Source organism: Xenopus laevis, chromosome 4L, assembly GCF_017654675.1.
Source record: "Xenopus laevis strain J_2021 chromosome 4L, Xenopus_laevis_v10.1, whole genome shotgun sequence".
NCBI lineage: Eukaryota > Metazoa > Chordata > Amphibia > Anura > Pipidae > Xenopus > Xenopus laevis.
The window spans coordinates 23,624,701-23,643,026 of record NC_054377.1 but is presented as its reverse complement, the minus strand read 5'-3'; the positions used below and the strand labels follow the sequence as shown (position 1 = coordinate 23,643,026).

At 39.8% G+C, this 18,326-nt stretch overlaps 1 protein-coding gene across 4 annotated transcripts in view; it reads left to right on the top strand.

Annotated features, from left to right (window-relative positions):
- The window catches only part of chrm1.L (cholinergic receptor, muscarinic 1 L homeolog), an 85,121-nt gene that overhangs the window by 58,007 nt on the left and 8,788 nt on the right, over positions 1–18,326 (top strand). For all 4 annotated transcript variants that reach the window (XM_018257549.2, XM_041589980.1, XM_041589978.1 and 1 more), the window contains exon 2: positions 7,848–7,984. The gene's annotated coding sequence lies outside the window, so the exon portion shown is untranslated. The remainder of the gene's footprint in view (positions 1–7,847; positions 7,985–18,326) is intronic.

The following is an 18,326-nucleotide window of genomic DNA, read 5'->3' as shown; positions in this document are numbered from 1 at the left end:
GTTGCAGGGGGGCCCAGGAGTGTAGGGGGCCCAGTGAGACCCTAATTAATTAGCAATTTTAATATATCTTGGTAAAATAGCCCAACTTATAAATATTTTGGGGCCCTAAATTGAATTTGCTATGGGGCCCAGTAACAACTAGTTACGCCACTGCTAGGACCACGGAGCTACTTAATGCAGCGCCAAAACAATTGTTCATTATGCATATACTTATAGCAGATCAGCTTTATTTCTTTCCAGAGGACAATATTGTGCCTTAGCTCACTCACAAGATGATGCGTAAGTAAAGTTGCTTTCCCACTGCCTTAAGGTGACAGCATAGTACAGTAAAGATGACAGCTGGAGACAGTTCCATGCAGTGACAGATAGTTGGATGGCTACTAAAGTGACGGGCAGGGAGGCCAGATTTCAACTTTAAATACAGCTAAGGGCATGTAAGATCAAATGTAACTCTCTGAGCACCAGACTCATCATCAAAATTATACTTGTGGAGGTTTAAACCCAACAGAAAAATAATGCCAAGGACTTGGGCAGATGATACCACTGATGTCCCATAAACAAGTACAATAGGGTCCTGCTATCTTTGTTGCGTTAAAACGTAAAGGAGTTGTTAACCTTTGTATTAACTTTTAGAATGATATTCTGAGACAATTTGTATTCGTTTTCATTTTTTATTATTTGTGGTTTTTAAGTTATTTAGCGGCCCGTTTTCAAATATACACCGGCCCTCAGCCTCCATCATAAAATTAATAATAATGAGGCCCCCCAGCACAGTGCGATCAGGAATCCCATAGCAGTAATATTAAGGCACATTAGTGGAATGATCTGCCCCTTGGTCTATACTACTGCCTGTGTGCTGAAGGTGTTAGCAATAGACACGTACTGGCACATAGAGACGCGCTTCTCTCACATACTTCTTTAGTTTACTGTACTGGCACCTCAGTATGTCTATTGACACCTTCAGCCCTAAAGAAGTATGCGAGGCCAAGTGGCAGATCATTTCAGTAATGTGCCCAAATATTACTGCTACGATTACTTGATTCTTATAATTTAATGTTAATGGTTCAAAGAATGTCAGGCTGAATGGTCGGCCCCCACACATTTTCACCTCACCAAATCTGGCCCAAAATGTTTGGGTACCCCTGCCCTACACTTTGCATGCTGGAGGGTGGAATACATACTGTTACCATGGCTCGCAGTTGTTTGTCCCCCTTTGGAAGAACAGTGTACTATGTACTGTTAATACAATTCAGTTTACACTTGTACATGTCATTTTCAATTTTCAGTGTGCAAGACTCCTGTGCTTTTCTCTGTGTAAATACATACACCGTATATGCACACATTCGCACCAGACTGGACAAATATCCGCCCTACCACCTGGGGCGGGGGGAAGAAATCTATGTCACGCAATGTTTCATCCGACTGATGAAGGAAAATAAGGTGATGGAAATTACAGAAAAAGTAACCCCTTCGCAACTAACTATTTAAGGCGGGGGTCGCCAACCTTTTATACCTGTGAGCTACATTCAGATGTAAAAAGAGTTGGGGAGCAACACAAGCATGAAAAATGTTCCTGGGTGGTGCAAAATAAAGCCTGTAATTGGGTATTGTAGTCCTTATGTGGACTGGCAGCCTACAATCTGTTTGGCAGTACACCTGTTTTTTATACAACCAAAACTTGCCTCCAAGCCTGGAATTCAAAATAAGCTCCTCCTCTGAGGCCATTGGGAGCAACATCTGATGGGTTTGTGAGCAACTTGTTGGTCATGAGCCACTGGTTGGGGATCACTGATTTAGGGCATTGCTACTTGTACCATTAAAAAAGATGTATTGGTGTGGCATCTCCATTCTATCTTTTATTTTATCCCTTCTTCACTTTGTGCATGTGTTTTTGTCAATCTCTGGAAGAGTCTATATGCTCATCTGTCTACTGGAATATAACGGCATGTAGCATGGCATGGGTAGGTATACCTCCCAACATTTGCCCAGTGAAAATGTTTTGACCACCCACTTTTTGCGGCCACACCCCCTAATTACCATGCCCAATTTAGAAAATTTACCAGGTTATGAAAGTTTGAACACATTTCTGTAGTTTTTATGTTTTATTACAGTTTTACTAATGAAGCTGTGAGTCTAACTTCTCCCAAGGGACAAAACGGTTACAAATATAACTTAAGTATCTATTCTGGGCTATTAGGTTTGATACATTATATCTTTTTTGGCTGTTCAGTGCAGAGAAATCAGGACTTTCCAGTACAAATGAAGGACTGCGGGTTGAGTTGTCAAAAGATGGACTGGCCCACTCAAAATGGGACAGTTGGGAGGTATGGGTGGGACTGTCTACAGAAATGTGAGGCTATACAAGGAATGCTTGCAGGTCTATCTTTATTGCTTTTCCCAACATTCCCTAAAACCAATCCCAAAATGTCAGTGAAACCATGTAAACCATCTGTAAAGGTCCCTAGGACAAACCCTAGAAACGCCCAACTGCTCCAAGCCTCAATCCCCTGGGAGTGTAATAACTAGTGCAGCAGGGTGGTTAGGCATTTTTGAGACTTATTTAATTACCACTTGGTGGGAAGAAGGGAAAAAAAATGACGTTTTTTAGCATTGTCATCCAAATAATGTGGGCATGAATACAATCAATAAGTAGAATATAATAAACATTATAGGACAAAACAACTTCAACTGCCAGCTATGCCATACAGTAGACAGTGGGACAATGATAAACAAATCTGGCAGCTTAGGGCCACCATCAGGGGGGACAGTTGTCCCAGGCCCAGTGGATTTTGGATTTGATAGGGGGCCTACTCACTCTTGCTGCTGTCATTGAGACTCAGGTAATGGTAAGGAGGGAGGAGCTATATTTCCTGTATCTTCTCTGCCCAGTGTTTCAATGGGATGCCAGGGGTCCACCAGAAAACCTTAGGCCAAGGGCCCACTTTCCAAACTATTATTCCTCCTCTCCACACTCAACCCCATTATTCTCCTAGTCTTTAATATCTACTTACTATATTTATATTCTTCCATTATTAAGCATCTTTTTTCTATAAAGAACAAGGAATGACCATGAAATAAGCTAATTTGTGAGAAGCAAGAGGCAAACTGACACCTGGGCCCACCAGGAGTTTTCCTGGTATCCCGGTGGGCCAGTCCGACACTGTCTCTGCCTTATACAGCTTTCTGTAGTGCTTGTTTCCTCTTCAAAGTTTAAGTCCCGGTAGACCCGCATTGTGATTGAATAGGCTGGTGGGGGAGTACAGATTTCACCCTCTTGCCCTCTATAACTACTAATTTCCTATCCAGCGATACTGAAAGTTGCTTACTGTGCTTCACAGCTTACCAGGCAGTCTTCCACTTGCTCCTTAATTTGCAGGTTTTTTTAACCAATAGAGTCCCTGGCCACCACTGTATGTTTTATTTTTAAACCATTAGGATCCCTGGGGAGCCCAGAATTTTTTTTCGTATGGGGCCCCGTGATTTGTAATGGCAGCTAGTGACAATGTAGTGCGAGCGTTAGCACTAGTTTGTACGTAGAGATTGTTTATGTTACCTGAAAATATCAACTTGCGAGTTGAGGATCTAAACGTGCGAGGGAAATGGGGGGGGGAGAGAATGGAATGGAATGATGAGCATTCACTAAAGAGCATTTTAAGTTATGAATATTGTGGATAATAAATTATGTTTAGTAATGAGTCAGATGCCTTTCCACGAGTAAAGCCTATCCTTTGAATGAGGAGGAGAAGTTGCTCTATAATAAATCTGAATTGAGTTGCTCTGTAGCACCAGGGTGCACTATATATAGATATATATATATATATATATATATATATATATATATATATATATATATATATATATATATATATATGCGTGTGACATATCTTTACCTTTAAAAGGATGTGATGTCATTGTACTCATCATTTCTTGATAAAGAAGTGGGAGCTTCGAAACGTTGCATAACTACTTGCTTGATAAAAAAGTTCTTTTTGTTACAAAAAGCAAGGTGGCTGGAAGTTTTTGTTCATTATATATATATATATATATATATATATATATATACACACACACAAAGCAACAAAAAAGTACCACATTCAACAGGCTTAGTGAAAGTAAGTGAAATGAATAAACAAAGAAAAGAAATTCCAATGTTTCGATCGCATCTTCATGATCTTTCTCAGGAGAAAAAACAAACAAGAGTGTAAGCAGTGCAAACTCTTAAGAACCCTTCTGAAGTGACGCATGGGTTTTACCACCAGTGATTCACAGTATTACCCATGGGGAAGCTTTTCTTTTAGTCGTCCGCAGAAGCAGAGATTGATCGCTGGAGATTAATCTCTTGGTGTGCCATTGTGCCCTAATGTATCTATTTTATCATTTTTATTACATATATTTAGCATTCTTGCTTCAGATTTATCTGTCCTTTACTTTCATGGTGTGGGACTTCCCTGATTCATTGCTAATCAGCTTGTGGTCATCCAACCCATGATTACAGAGAAGAAGAACTGAGAATACCAGTGACCCACAACATGTTCCATGACTGCTTAGCTTAGCTATTCCTCTCTGTATTCATGTCTCAAGTGGTATATAAGCCAATAGCCTACGCTATTGCAAGATACTGGGAGTTGGAGTTCAGCAACAGCTAAAGAGCCACAAGTTGCAGATCATGGCATATGCCCCCAATGATACTCCCTTTCCTGTCTAAAGAGCAAGAACAACATGAGAGACATTACTAGTGCGACTCTGAGAGAAGAAGACTGCTCGGTAATGAACAGCAGCACATACGAAGGGAGATTTGAGCCCTGGGCACTTCTTTCAGCCAGTGCTCGTCAGCGATTGCTATTACTGGACTGTCTTCCGAGTCTTTATCTCAGTCCTCTCCATCTGTTGTGAATAATCTCTTTATTATCATTATCCAGCCGCTCTGCTACAAGATGACATTTATAAGTTGGTTTTTCATGTGTGACCGGGTCACAGCCAGTAGATAAAGGGAGCCCGGCACTTAATACAGCAGATATGCACCTGTGTAGAGCAGTCACAGGCCTATATATAGTACAGGCAGCACCTGTGCATAAATATACAGAGGAGGCCATATGTGCATCCATGTCTAGAGAACACAGAACAGTACTTGGCATATATAGGGGGACATACAGTATGTGCCTGTTTCAGTAGGGAAATGGATAAACATGCACAGAACAAACAGCAGCTGTGTTTACCAAGATTATGATTTTTAATATTAAGCTGCAAAGTTCCAGCATTCCTCCACACAATAATGAAGCAGACAAAGTCACAAATGAAAAGTAAAACCATAAGTAATGGATAAGAGGATGAGGAGCTGGTAATGAATATGTGAAAGCTCAAGATATACAACGATCCCATCGGTAGCATGGTGCCTGGAGAGAGCTAGGGTTAGGGAAGAGTGCAGCTGGCTTTTAGGGTGATCCTAACGTTTAAGAATAAAATAGGATGATTTAGGCCGTGACCTTGATCCACCCAACTACACCGAATTATACCCTGAACTGCCCACTTTCTGATAAGCCCTTTCCTTTGAGGTCAGTGATTTATTATTGTCCCACTCAGGATAAATGAGACGTCATGGTTCCCTTTCTGTATCTGCACAGAGCTCCCCATGATCAGGGCTGCTTTAAAGAACCCTGCTGGGCTGAGGGTGAGGATCTGATGGTTAGGCCTCCAACAAAACTAGAACAAGAACTTGGCTTTTCTTCTAGAAAATCAATGTATGGCCCAATGGTTGGCATTGCTAACCACTATCACTGGAATCTTGGATTTGATAACGCTCAGAGTGCCGTCTCTCTGGAGGTTGTATGTTCTACCCTAGTTTATGAGTAGGGCTGCTCTGGGTACTCACATTTCCTTCACTAGTTCAAAATATATTGGTAGGTTATTTGACTTCGGAAGACATTACACCTAGTTTTAGGGTAATTAGTAACCTCATCCTCAGACTTGCATGAAACAATGCCCTTCAGTGGGCCGAATTATCTTGTAACACTATATTGTACCAATCATTAGCCTTTAAACCAAACTTCTCATGAACACCGGAAAAAACATGCAGCATAATTATACATTATTAAATCTCTGTCTGTCTTTCTAATGTCCCTTTTATGAAGGATGAATTACCTTAAAGGGGTTGTTGACCTTTGAGTTAACGTTTAGAATGATGTAGGGAGTGATATCCTGAGACAATTTGCAATAGATTTTAATTTTTTATTACTTGTGCTTTTTGAGTTATTTAGCTTTTTATTCGGAAACTCTCCAGTTTGCTGTTTCAGTAATCTGGTTGCTATGGCACAAATTACCTTAGCAACCAGCCATTGATTTAAATGAGAGACAGGAATATGAATAGGAGAGGGTCTGAATACAAAAATGGATAATAAAAAGTAGCAATAACAATACAATTGTAGGTATGACTTTGATGATTTTCATTTATCCAGGTCATGGTATATCTAGTATAAGTAAATTATTAGAATTACTTAGACTAATAATACAATTGTAGCCTTACAGGGCATTTGTTTTTAATATGGGGGTCAGGGAAAGTGTCAGAAGAAGAAGGCAAATAATTCAAAAACTATAAAAAAAGAAAAAATGAAGGTCAATTGAAAAGTTGCTTAGAATTGGCCATTCTATAACCTATAACCACCCCGTTAGTTAAATGGTAACTTTCTATACACAATTTTGCATTGCACTAGCTTCTCCAAATCCCTTTATTTCTACAGTAGAATAGGAAGAACAAAGTCTGCACATTATTAAAAAGGCACGGTCTGACATCCCGGCACAAAAAAGGCAAAAATGATTATCAGTGTTATTAGTTGCACTAATGACCTTGCAGAACTAAACCCCACTTACAGCGAGGGAAATACACACTGTGCTTATCTAATACATTCCGTAAGAACCATATTTTTCCAAAGCTTTGCAGTACTTGAAATATTTGAATTGATGGTGCGCCATTTGTCATCACTTATGGTAACAATTGTCCTATTCCTTAAAGGGAAGATGTAGCCGGTTTGTAAGTCGTAAATAGCATTGATCTGTTATCTATTTCCCCTTAAATAGACTGGAAAGGGTGAGGGCTCGATTTACTGTGTGTGCAGAACATTCCTTTTTCAGCAGATTTGCATTAAGGAGTTCTGAATCTAGAACAGGGGTTGATGTAATGTGAAGGGATGTCTTATATCGTAAGCTTATATATACTGTCAGTGATGTAAATAGAACTTACTAGACCTCACAGCAAAACCATTGGATGCCCTCCCACCCCATTCCATAAACCGAGAGGTAAATATTCTACTTTGTATATTATATTTGTATTATTTATGTCATGATCCCTGGTGGATCCTTGAGTCCGCTAAGCTTCTGGGTAATGCTGTATTCTGCATATAACAATTCTCATCTCATGACAATGGGCAGGATATATAATTTTTTGTCATGTAAACATGTAGAAGCAATTCTTTACTTGTTTATCATTAGACAGGTTGCACCGTAAGTGACGTTTTTGGGGAAATATGGTCTTTTCAGTCCAACTGAAAAAATATAATTAAAAAAAAATGGGCGCCCCACCCAACAGGCAAGACAATTCTTTGCGTACATAAACACAATCCCAATAGATTGCTCAGAATGCAAACAATGTGGTTGTTTGATGATCACGGTCATCAGCATGTGAAGTAGATTGAGTTTGCCCACCCTGAAGGAACAGTGATTAATCATACCCAGCTTTTGGAACTATTGTGTCCTGGGCTGTGTCCTAGACTACTAATTCTTTGTATCTTTATTTAGTCTTTACTTTATCTCTCCCGCACTTCTCCAGGGTGACAAATCCCTTTTGTTTCTCCTAGGTTGATGGTTACCCTGTTAATCCATGATCTGATGGCAGATTCCTCCTGCAACCCTGGCTTGTAAAACAGTTTGGAGCTCACATCATTCTCAGACACTCCTGTTGAAATCCCCTGCTGGAGAAAGCTGTGATAGAAAAGTAAGCATGAGAAAATGATTTACTGACTAAAACAGGTTTTTAGAGTGAAATCACAAAAGAGGCAGTGAAAATGCTTGAGGTGAACATGTCAGCGTTGGTACCATTTATGAACAGACCTGCTGCCAGTGGACATAATAAAATGATATGGATCAATTTAAAAAGGTCACTGAGACCTGGGGCATATAACTTGCACTCAGAGGTATGAGTCATAGGTGCACAAGTCTTCCAGATCTTCTGTATCATCTCTAATTATAAGAAGAACTTGCTTTTACAGCTCCACTTGAATTATTGATGAGCATCAGGTAGTGACAGTAAATAACAATTTATGTAAATAACCGGGAGGAGAAATTAAAACAAAGTAGGAGAAAAGAGTCCTGACGGGTAGAAATGATTGATGGGGGTAGGTAGTTGGAGTGTCAGCAATCATTTTAGAGTGAAATAAAAGGAATATTCCACAATTTTTATTTTTTTTTTGCAATTAATTTTGGGCTTGCTGGTGTCTCAGTTCTGTGCTCATAATATATCTGATGATGGGATCTCAGTGGGGAGACTTAAGGCCCCCATACACGGGACGATAAACGCTGCAGACAGATCGAGTCAGCAGCTTATTGCAACCGACAGGCGTCCCCGATTGATATCTGGCCGAAAGTCGGCCAGATGCCGATTGGGCAGGTTAAAAAAAACAGTCGGATCACGGCCACATCTTTTCATCGATGTGGTCCTACGATCCGACTGCCCATATGGCCTCCATTCTGATCCGATGGAGGCCATACATATCGATAGAGAGGAGTGGGCATATTGGGGAGAGATCCGCTCGTTTGGCAACATCACCAAATGATCGGATCTCCCTGTGTATGGCCACCTTTAGGTAGTGGTATAACGTAGCTCTCTGAGCATGGGTCAAAGATCAAGTGGTGATGGGGCTGAATGCTGCTCTCCATCCAGAAAGCAGAAACATCCTCTTAAATGGCCAGTCACCTACAAATGAAACTTTTCTCTAGATCAGCGGTCCTCAACCAGTGGCTCATTACCAACATGTTGCTCATCAACTCCTTGGATATTGCTTCCAGTGGCCTCAAAGCAGGTGCTTATTTTTGAATTCCTGGCTTGAGGGCACATTTCGGTTGTATAAAAAACAGATGTTCTACTAAACAGATCCTCCAGTAGGCGGCTAATCCACATAGGGACTACCAAATATTCAATCACAGCCCATAATTGGCACCCATAATTGGAACTTTTTGCATGCTTGTGTTGCTCTGTGGCTCACACGCATAAAAACGTTGGGTATCCCTGGTCTAGATATTTGGTTCAGATTGATCAAGGCCTCCCATCATGGCACTCCATTTAAACAGCTCATTATCACACTTTTCCCACCTTGTGTGCAATCGTGTTTCAAATGAGTCAACAATGTTTGCTCCATCTGCAGTCCTGGGAGAAGACTGTTGAAAGGCTGGACATCATCTAACCTCAAAACTAATTGTGTCAAATTTTCCCATTCTTTCTGTGTATAGAGGCTGTGACCAGATTTAGGTGCATCAATCTGTCATTGTGATGTCTAATCCATGGCATTACCAGTTTTTGGTCCTAGCCCATAATCCCATGGAGATTAGACATTGCCCTCAATCTCTAGAAGACTATGGACCAAAGTCATTGCTCTAAGACTGATAGGCTTTGTTAGGTAATATGAAGGGAGAAAGGACAGAATGGTGACTTTTATAGACAAAAGAATATCTGCAGGCAGAATATAAGAAGCTCCAAAAGAAGCTGAGAAAAACCTTGCACCCCAAATATCACTGTTAATGTCCCGCTAATTAATGTAGTCTGGAGTTGAAGGATGGACAAATATGGCCTTTGTTTTTGGAGACTGAGGTGAAGAACAATGGATTTTGCACAAGTCAATGTAGGTTGCATTTTGTACTATAGCTGAGCCTCGGACTAGTATGCCACCATCATTCAAACAAACTACTATAATATCACAGTTGGTACATAAGCAAAACATTAATACAATGGTTTTTGCTGAAAGGCCAGATAGTGGTTCAGCTCCTTGCATATCAAAGTTCAGTCCCTTGCATATTAGCACATCCCCTTCCTTAGAGTGAGGTTCCCTTTTTAGGCTCCAGCAGAACTCTGGAAGGGAAGTAGTTAAAATAATACTTGGAGGGGAGTCCAATAAAAAAATATAAAAAAATTAAATCATGTATATTTAACTAACCCTGACATGTTCTGCGTGTGTATATAACAGTTTTTGAAAAGTCAAATAAATTTAGTAAAATAAACTGAAAAAAACGCATTCAAGAAAAACCTGTCAAAATACAAGTGTGAGCAATGACCAAAAGAATTTCTGCGAGTGTAAATGGGTACGTTCCAGCTCGACTGCCTTCGTAATTCTTCAAACGGTTAAATCTCTGGCTCGCTCTGAGCTTTGCGCCATGGTGGTATTTTGGCTGATACCTACAATGTCTCCCTCCTATTCTAAACGACACGGCCTCATAAAACAGATACTGCCAGCACTTACTTTATAAGGACGTCACTGTTTGAAAAGCAGAGCTAATAAACAGCCTTGCTTTAGGGTGGACCCTAAACACGAGTAATTCTCTGTTCTTTACTTGTTCTATAAAACAGCTGCCTTCCCCTTACTTTATTGCATCCCATAATCTCACCTACCTTTCCATTTGATATCCTTCATCATAGACCCAGATTTGCTGCTCTGTATCAATACTACTATCCTATAGTGCCATACCTCTCTTCTTACCAAACACTGCTATTTACAGATCACTAGTGATCACTGATCAGGTGGCCCTATATTTCTGCACAGGGGCCCCATGCTGACTGTGTCAGCCCCTGCTATGAAGCGTAAAGTTCTGTTTCTCCAGGGACAGTTCTATATCTTTGGCCTGGCCGAGTTGCAGAATAAACAAATCTATAGACTGTGTAGTCAACACTCACTTTGAACCCAATCCAAGCTTTTGGCCATCAGGTTATCTATTACAGTATATCTCTTGGAGACCTTTATAGTAACTATATGCACCGGTCAATGACGTTTTCCAATCGGCTTTGCACCACCCCCTGGGCACATAGACCAGTCCTAGTGTTGAATTATAAGACTAAATAAGATGTGTGGGAAGTGATAAAGGGAGCTGTTGGCAGAAAGCTTGACAGCGAGTTCTTGAGTCTGTGCACACCATTACAATCGTTGATACAAGCATACACATCAGATTTTGTAAGCACACGCATACATACACAGTGTGTCCAGTATTAGCTTGGCCCCACCAACCGCTCTGCTCATACATGTCACATAAATTGCACCCAGCATGCTAGAAATTTGAGTAAATCTGGCAAACAGTGAAGACTAAGACAAGACAAGTTGGAGAAATATTGCCTTCATCTCTTAAGGTTTTTAAGGTTGCTGAGAGGAGTAGGACAGGCAAGTTATGCCACAAATACAAGGCAAAATAATGAAATAATGACCATATAGTGGCATAGGCCAGCATCTAACTATTTATTGGGTTTAGTTATATCTCGCTCACTTTCTTAAAAACACCCTTAAATAATGCCCACTTAATTATTGAATACAGAACCCATTGATACTCTTTAGACACTCCCAACTTTCCATCCTGCACAATCCTTTATCGATAAGGAGACTTTTTCTCACTCCTTGTGACACTGATATTCTTCATTCTCATAACATTGCATTCCAGCCCCACTTTCAGTACCCATGAGTTATGTTTTCCGCTTCTATTTGTTTAAAGAAGGTGAATGCTTCATTCCGATGCTCCTGGCCAGGCTGCAGATGAGTGTGCAAGTGAATCTGACACACTGGATTTATGATTCCAAGTATACAGGGGACAGCCTCTTGCATTGCATTTATTTGTAGAGACATTCAGATCGTCTTACTTTTCCTGTTACATTCATGTTGTCTTTCACCTGTCCTATTGTTTCCAAGTTCTTAATGGAAATCAAACTGAGACCCGACTCCATCGCAATATATATATATATATATATATATATATATATATATATATATATAATATCAAAACAGGGGGGTTGTGGGAGCACTCTAAAGGCTTTAAAGTATATATAAGTATAATAAATGCTATTGCATATGTACCCAAAACAGGGGTTATTTTGTTACAAAGTTATGATCATAAAATTGATAAGCCACCATACCACGTCAAGGTAAACCCCGAATGGCGGTCCCTAACTTGTTTTATATTTTATGTGCATTTTAGCATTACCTGTAATCAATGTCCGTTGAACGCTGTTTTTTCACTAAGGGCTAAATCCTCCCCAGCCAGCAATCAGGTTTTTAAAGGAGAGATATTCCCAAAACAAACGCCCAATTTTAAAAGCATAGGATCACCACTAGTTTAAAGGGGGGGTATGGGGTGCTACAACCACTGAAGCTATGCCACAGCTCCTGGCTAAATATACAATATCAAAACAGGGGGGTTGTGGGAGCACTCTAAAGGCTTTAAAGTATATATAAGTATAATAAATGCTATTGCATATGTACCCAAAACAGGGGTTATTTTGTTACAAAGTTATGATCATAAAATTGATAAGCCACCATACCACGTCAAGGTAAACCCCGAATGGCGGTCCCTAACTTGTTTTATATTTTATGTGCATTTTAGCATTACCTGTAATCAATGTCCGTTGAACGCTGTTTTTTCACTAAGGGCTAAATCCTCCCCAGCCAGCAATCAGGTTTTTAAAGGAGAGATATTCCCAAAACAAACGCCCAATTTTAAAAGCATAGGATCACCACTAGTTTAAAGGGGTGGTATGGGGTGCTACAACCACTGAAGCTATGCCACAGCTCCTGGCTAAATATACAATATCAAAACAGGGGGGTTGTGGGAGCACTCTAAAGGCTTTAAAGTATATATAAGTATAATAAATGCTATTGCATATGTACCCAAAACAGGGGTTATTTTGTTACAAAGTTATGATCATAAAATTGATAAGCCACCATACCACGTCAAGGTAAACCCCGAATGGCGGTCCCTAACTTGTTTTATATTTTATGTGCTGGCTGGGGAGGATTTAGCCCTTAGTGAAAAAACAGCGTTCAACGGACATTGATTACAGGTAATGCTAAAATGCACATAAAATATAAAACAAGTTAGGGACCGCCATTCGGGGTTTACCTTGACGTGGTATGGTGGCTTATCAATTTTATGATCATAACTTTGTAACAAAATAACCCCTGTTTTGGGTACATATGCAATAGCATTTATTATACTTATATATACTTTAAAGCCTTTAGAGTGCTCCCACAACCCCCCTGTTTTGATATTATATATATATATATATATATATATATAAATGTGTGTGTGTATATATATATATATATATATATATATATATATATATATAGCTGTTTAATAGACACACTCATACTTCCAAATTCATATTAGCTCTTTTAGCTCCTAGCAGCACAAACATAATGGCAGGACATTTTAGCTCAGGTTTGTCTGCTCTCTAAGTGCTTGTAACACAATTATACATAGATAGAGATGAGATTTTCACCGGCCTCTTCCTCACCCTGCGGGAGGTTTGTTAAGGCCAATTAACATTAACAGTTATTATTATTATTAACCCAGTCACTGTCAGTGGATCCTATGTAAAACACTACTATAAATTCAACTATTTCACTTTAGAAGAAAAGGAACAATATTTTTTAAACAAGTTGCTTTTGAAATAAAGAAGAAACCACCTATATTGTGCCACTGTATGGATATATATATATAGTGAAGAAAGTATCACCTGCTTTAAAAATGAGGATATTATTAGTCTCTGATGAGTTCCATGGCCGTATAAAAGCACAGGGCTGAAGGTGACTTTTTATATCCTCAAAAGTGGGTACTCAGTGTATTATAATACACAAATGTATAAGGCATGTGATAGCCCGTACACCTATTATAACCTGATGACATCACTAAGCACTGTTTAGAAGGATATAATTTACAGTATAGTCATCTTGTTTATTATATAGTGAATAAAGTACCCACTATTGTAAAATATAGAGTATGGGAGATTTAGGTCCCTTTTAAATCCAGGTGCTGCTATTTGGTGGTGGATGACACCATATAGATGTAGACAAATATAAGAGGTCCTCTGCACTCAACCCATAATCAATATATTAAGGATTTTGTGCTTTAAGCAGGAATGGCCATTCAGCTGGAATTCCTGTAAAGAAATTAAGTTTTGTTCTTAAAATTTCCAATTTCATGGAAAAAACATCGAGGCTGAAGCTCACCCATTGAGTTGCTGGTTGGATCCCAACTACAGACTGCTTTTCCCCTTAATAGGACCCATTGGTATAGGGCAGGGTTTTCTTATCTGCATATTAAGAGCCAAGAAACTGATTCTACATGAACAAGCAATATAGAGTGAGGAAACCCTCTTCTAAATTCTACGTAAAATAGCAGGAATCCCAGGAAGGGCCATAGCATGGGAGACTTGTTACCCCATAGCTAGGGATGAAGAGCAGACATAACCCATCTCACCAAAGCAATCAAAGCCTGTTATTAAAGTCCAGCTCCCAAATTCCTTTATACAGTCGATACAGTCCTGATTATATATGGTGTCTCAGTTCAGCTATGCGACTTCATTTATTTGTGAAGGCAAAAAAATAAAATCCCATTTTTACTTTCTTTAATGATAAAGAAACCTATCTCCAATATACTTTAATTAAAAAATGTGTACCGTTTTTATAAGAAACCTGACTGTATGCAGTGAAATTCTCCCTTCATTTACTGCTGTGGATAGGAATTGTCAGACGGTCCCTAACTGCTGAGCAGGGAAACAATCATACTTATGAACAGCAGGGGGAGCCCCCACCTTACTTCCCAGCCATGCAGAACTCAAGCAGCTTTGTTTATGACGATCCCTAAGCAGCCCAGACCACACTGAGCATGTGCACAGTCTTAGTCTTGCAAAGATGTTTAACAAAGTTACAAGATGGTGACCATCTGTAGCCAACTTTGAAAGCATAAATTATTTGTTTGATTAGGCTTGTGGTGCAGTAAGTTCATGTTTATATTTAGTATACAAAATATAGCATTTCAAGCCTTATTCTATTTTAGACTTTAAATGCCCTTTAAGGTGTGGCTGCTATTTTGACTAGGTCTCCCACACCCTGTGTTAAACTGATGTATTGGATAAGGCCTGTGATAACTATACTGCACAGGGAGTGGGTGCTGTATTCAGCCAATAGGCATTTAGTAAATTAACAGCATTGCTGCTATTGGTTTTCCTACAGTCTGAAATGCATGTTAACCTAATTCATTTGTTTTAAAATGCCCCAACGCAGGTTGTTTTGGGTATGGACATGATCATCACAAATTCTTGTTTTCCCACTTTACTTTAATTTTAGGTCAGTGGGTTGAGGTGGAAAATCATATCTTTCTGCCAGAACTAATTACTCGGAAATTTAGCTTAACCTTTTTTTTTTCCCCTATGCTTTGTTTTTTTTTTTTTCAGTACAGTATTGGATAAAAGAATCCAGGAAAAGAAAAGGGCACAACGGGCAGACAGACACTCATACAGTGTTATAAGTGCCGCTGTTCCATTGGCTGCTCACTATTGAATATTTGTATTCACCAGATTCAGAAGGGGGTGAAGCTGAGGATCAATAGCACCCCTGTTGTCGTTTTTGCTCTTATTATCCCAAAGAGGACAATGGGACTTGTTGGTCAACATATTTTTTTTATTTCACTTTCCCTTATCTTCTATCCTTGTAAATCCTATAGATTCTATACAGCTTTTATAAATGTTGATGGTGTCACTGTGGGTGTATCATGGGGAATGTTCATGGTCGGTACTGGACAGACAACCAAGGACGTTTATTCTGTAGCCCCCAAGGTTGAATCCTATCATTGACGTGATTATTGTTATATGGCTTGGTATTTTGTGTGAAGGAGGCTATATAAAAGCAAGCTGGATACTCTGCAACACTAATTGTATGTTAAAGATTGTGCAGTGTGCATATTAATCCATCCTGGTCTGAAATGACAGCAGTAGGTATCACAGTCAAATACAGACACACAATTTATATGATTGGCATAATTGAAGGTTGCTAACTATTACATTTTTGTTACACTTTCTCAGCACATTTAGCCTGTATACATAGGATTGGGAGCTGCCATGTTGCTTGACTCATCTGGATCATTCTCCATAAGCCTCTACAGAATAGTGCCATCTAGTTTCTCTTCTCATTGCTGAAATGCAGGTCACATTTGTAGCTATAAGTTGCAGGGAAGGAATGTTCTTTGTGCACAAATGCTTGGAGTTTTTAGAGCAATGGAAGACGTAGCCTTTTTGTTATTTTGTGGGTTTTTTTAATTCAGCAAAAAAGCACGCTTTCTCCATTTTATTTTTAACTTTTTACATATTATTTGACTCTTTGTACCCTTTAAAGATGCCAAAGTTCCCATTTTAAAAAATGTATTGCAGCCTGCTATTTGCATTAATATTTCATGGCGTACACCATTTTCTAAGTGGGTCAGTTGTGCGGTTGCACAGTGTGGCTAGCATAATATTTAAAGTCGCTCAATCTGTTATAAGTATATATTTATACCTATATTAACCCAGAATAATACCGCCGCTTCCTTTCATTGACTAATCTACTGAGCAATTGAACTTAATAGGCCATTAGCAAAGCAGCGACAGTGTTAATTCTCTGCCGTCCGGGCTGCTGGGTCTTGAATAATAAAAGAGCCATTTGAGTTCTAGAGTGTATGTTGTATGGCCGAGCGCTCTCAGAGTGCACACATAAGTGTGTTAAGACACTGCTTAACGACTGAGATCTGGGTTATGCAGACTTATTATACAGTCCAGTTGAGCGAACGCTGATGAGAATTGAAATATTCATTAATAACTTATAAACAGCATACGTGTGCAACTTTAAACCATCTGGTTATGGAGAGGATGAAAGTATGGGTTAGATGCGGAGGTGTGACAACCATGTACACAGGTGTCTCCTATGGAGGAGTGACCACAGACTGAAAGTCCATATGAGGTTGGGAAGATGACAGATGGCCGAGGTGGTCTTTGAAACTTAACACATGGCACAGACAGGAGAAACTTTGAGTCCTTGGATGTAGCCTGTGGATATTGAGAATTCTAATTGAACCTCAGGCCATGGTCTCCCTGTTCCTCGCCTCGAAGCTGGCACACGTAATAGGTTGTTTGATTGTCCATTCCACCAGGGAGCCACTAGAACAGCAGGTTGACATATATAAAAGATACTTTAAAGGAGAAGGAAAGGCATTTGGGGGAGCCAAATGTGAGGCCCCCCCAAGTGATTATATTGACATACCCGAAACCCCGGGCCGGTGCTCCTATCATCAGAAAACTGCACTGGCCTGGGGTTATACCAGTGAGCACCACGGAGCGATCCTCATGCGCAGTGGAACGAAAAGTCGAACTTCAACTAAAAGGTTTGCTATTTCATTCAACTGCGCATGCATTTGCCCCGGGAAATTTGACGGAAGTGGGTCGCTCCGTGGTGCTCACTGGAATAACCCAGAGCCAGTGCAGTTCTCTGCTGATAGGAGCACCGGCCTGAGGTTTCAGATAAATCAAGACAATCACCTGGGGGTGCCTACCATTTGGCACCCCCAAGTGCACCAAGCCTTTCCTTCTCCTTTAAAACCATACCACCTACCCTAGGGTGACACTGTGATGGTGCCTAATCCTGTGCTGCTCTTATAGAAGCTGACAAGAGTAGATATGTAAAGCAAGATGTGCTGTGGCAGAATTGTGTCATGGCATAAAGCTAAACATCCCTTCAGCCCTTAGTCCCTGTCCTGCCGTTCTCTGGACTGGATAGTAGGTGGACGATGTACAGGAGATTAAATGAATTAAAAGATAAATAAGAGATTGTTCCTAGGCTGGGTCACATTTGTCGCATGTTCTTTGTAATTTTTTGTAAACCTACACGTGCTAATATGTGATCCACAAGCAATTCCTAAAACATTACACACATTTGTAGAGGAATTATATATGATAACTTGTACACACAATGGTATGGAGGGTTTGATGACTTAAAAGGAACTTTTTTACATAACCTCATTCAGTTGAAGTTATGTAAAAAACAATTGCAAAAACCCTGGGGGTAATTTATAAACACTGGGCATAGTTCCTCACCTTGTTCCATGTTGGCTGAAGTGATGGATTTTAGGATTTGAAGCTCCTCTGCTTTCCAGGTAATCTGGGTACCAATCACTATGGAAATCAGAGGGGCTTTAAAGGGATTCTGTCGTGATTTTTATGATATCGTTTTATTTCTAAATTACACTGTTTACACTGCAAATAATTCACTTTACAATATAAA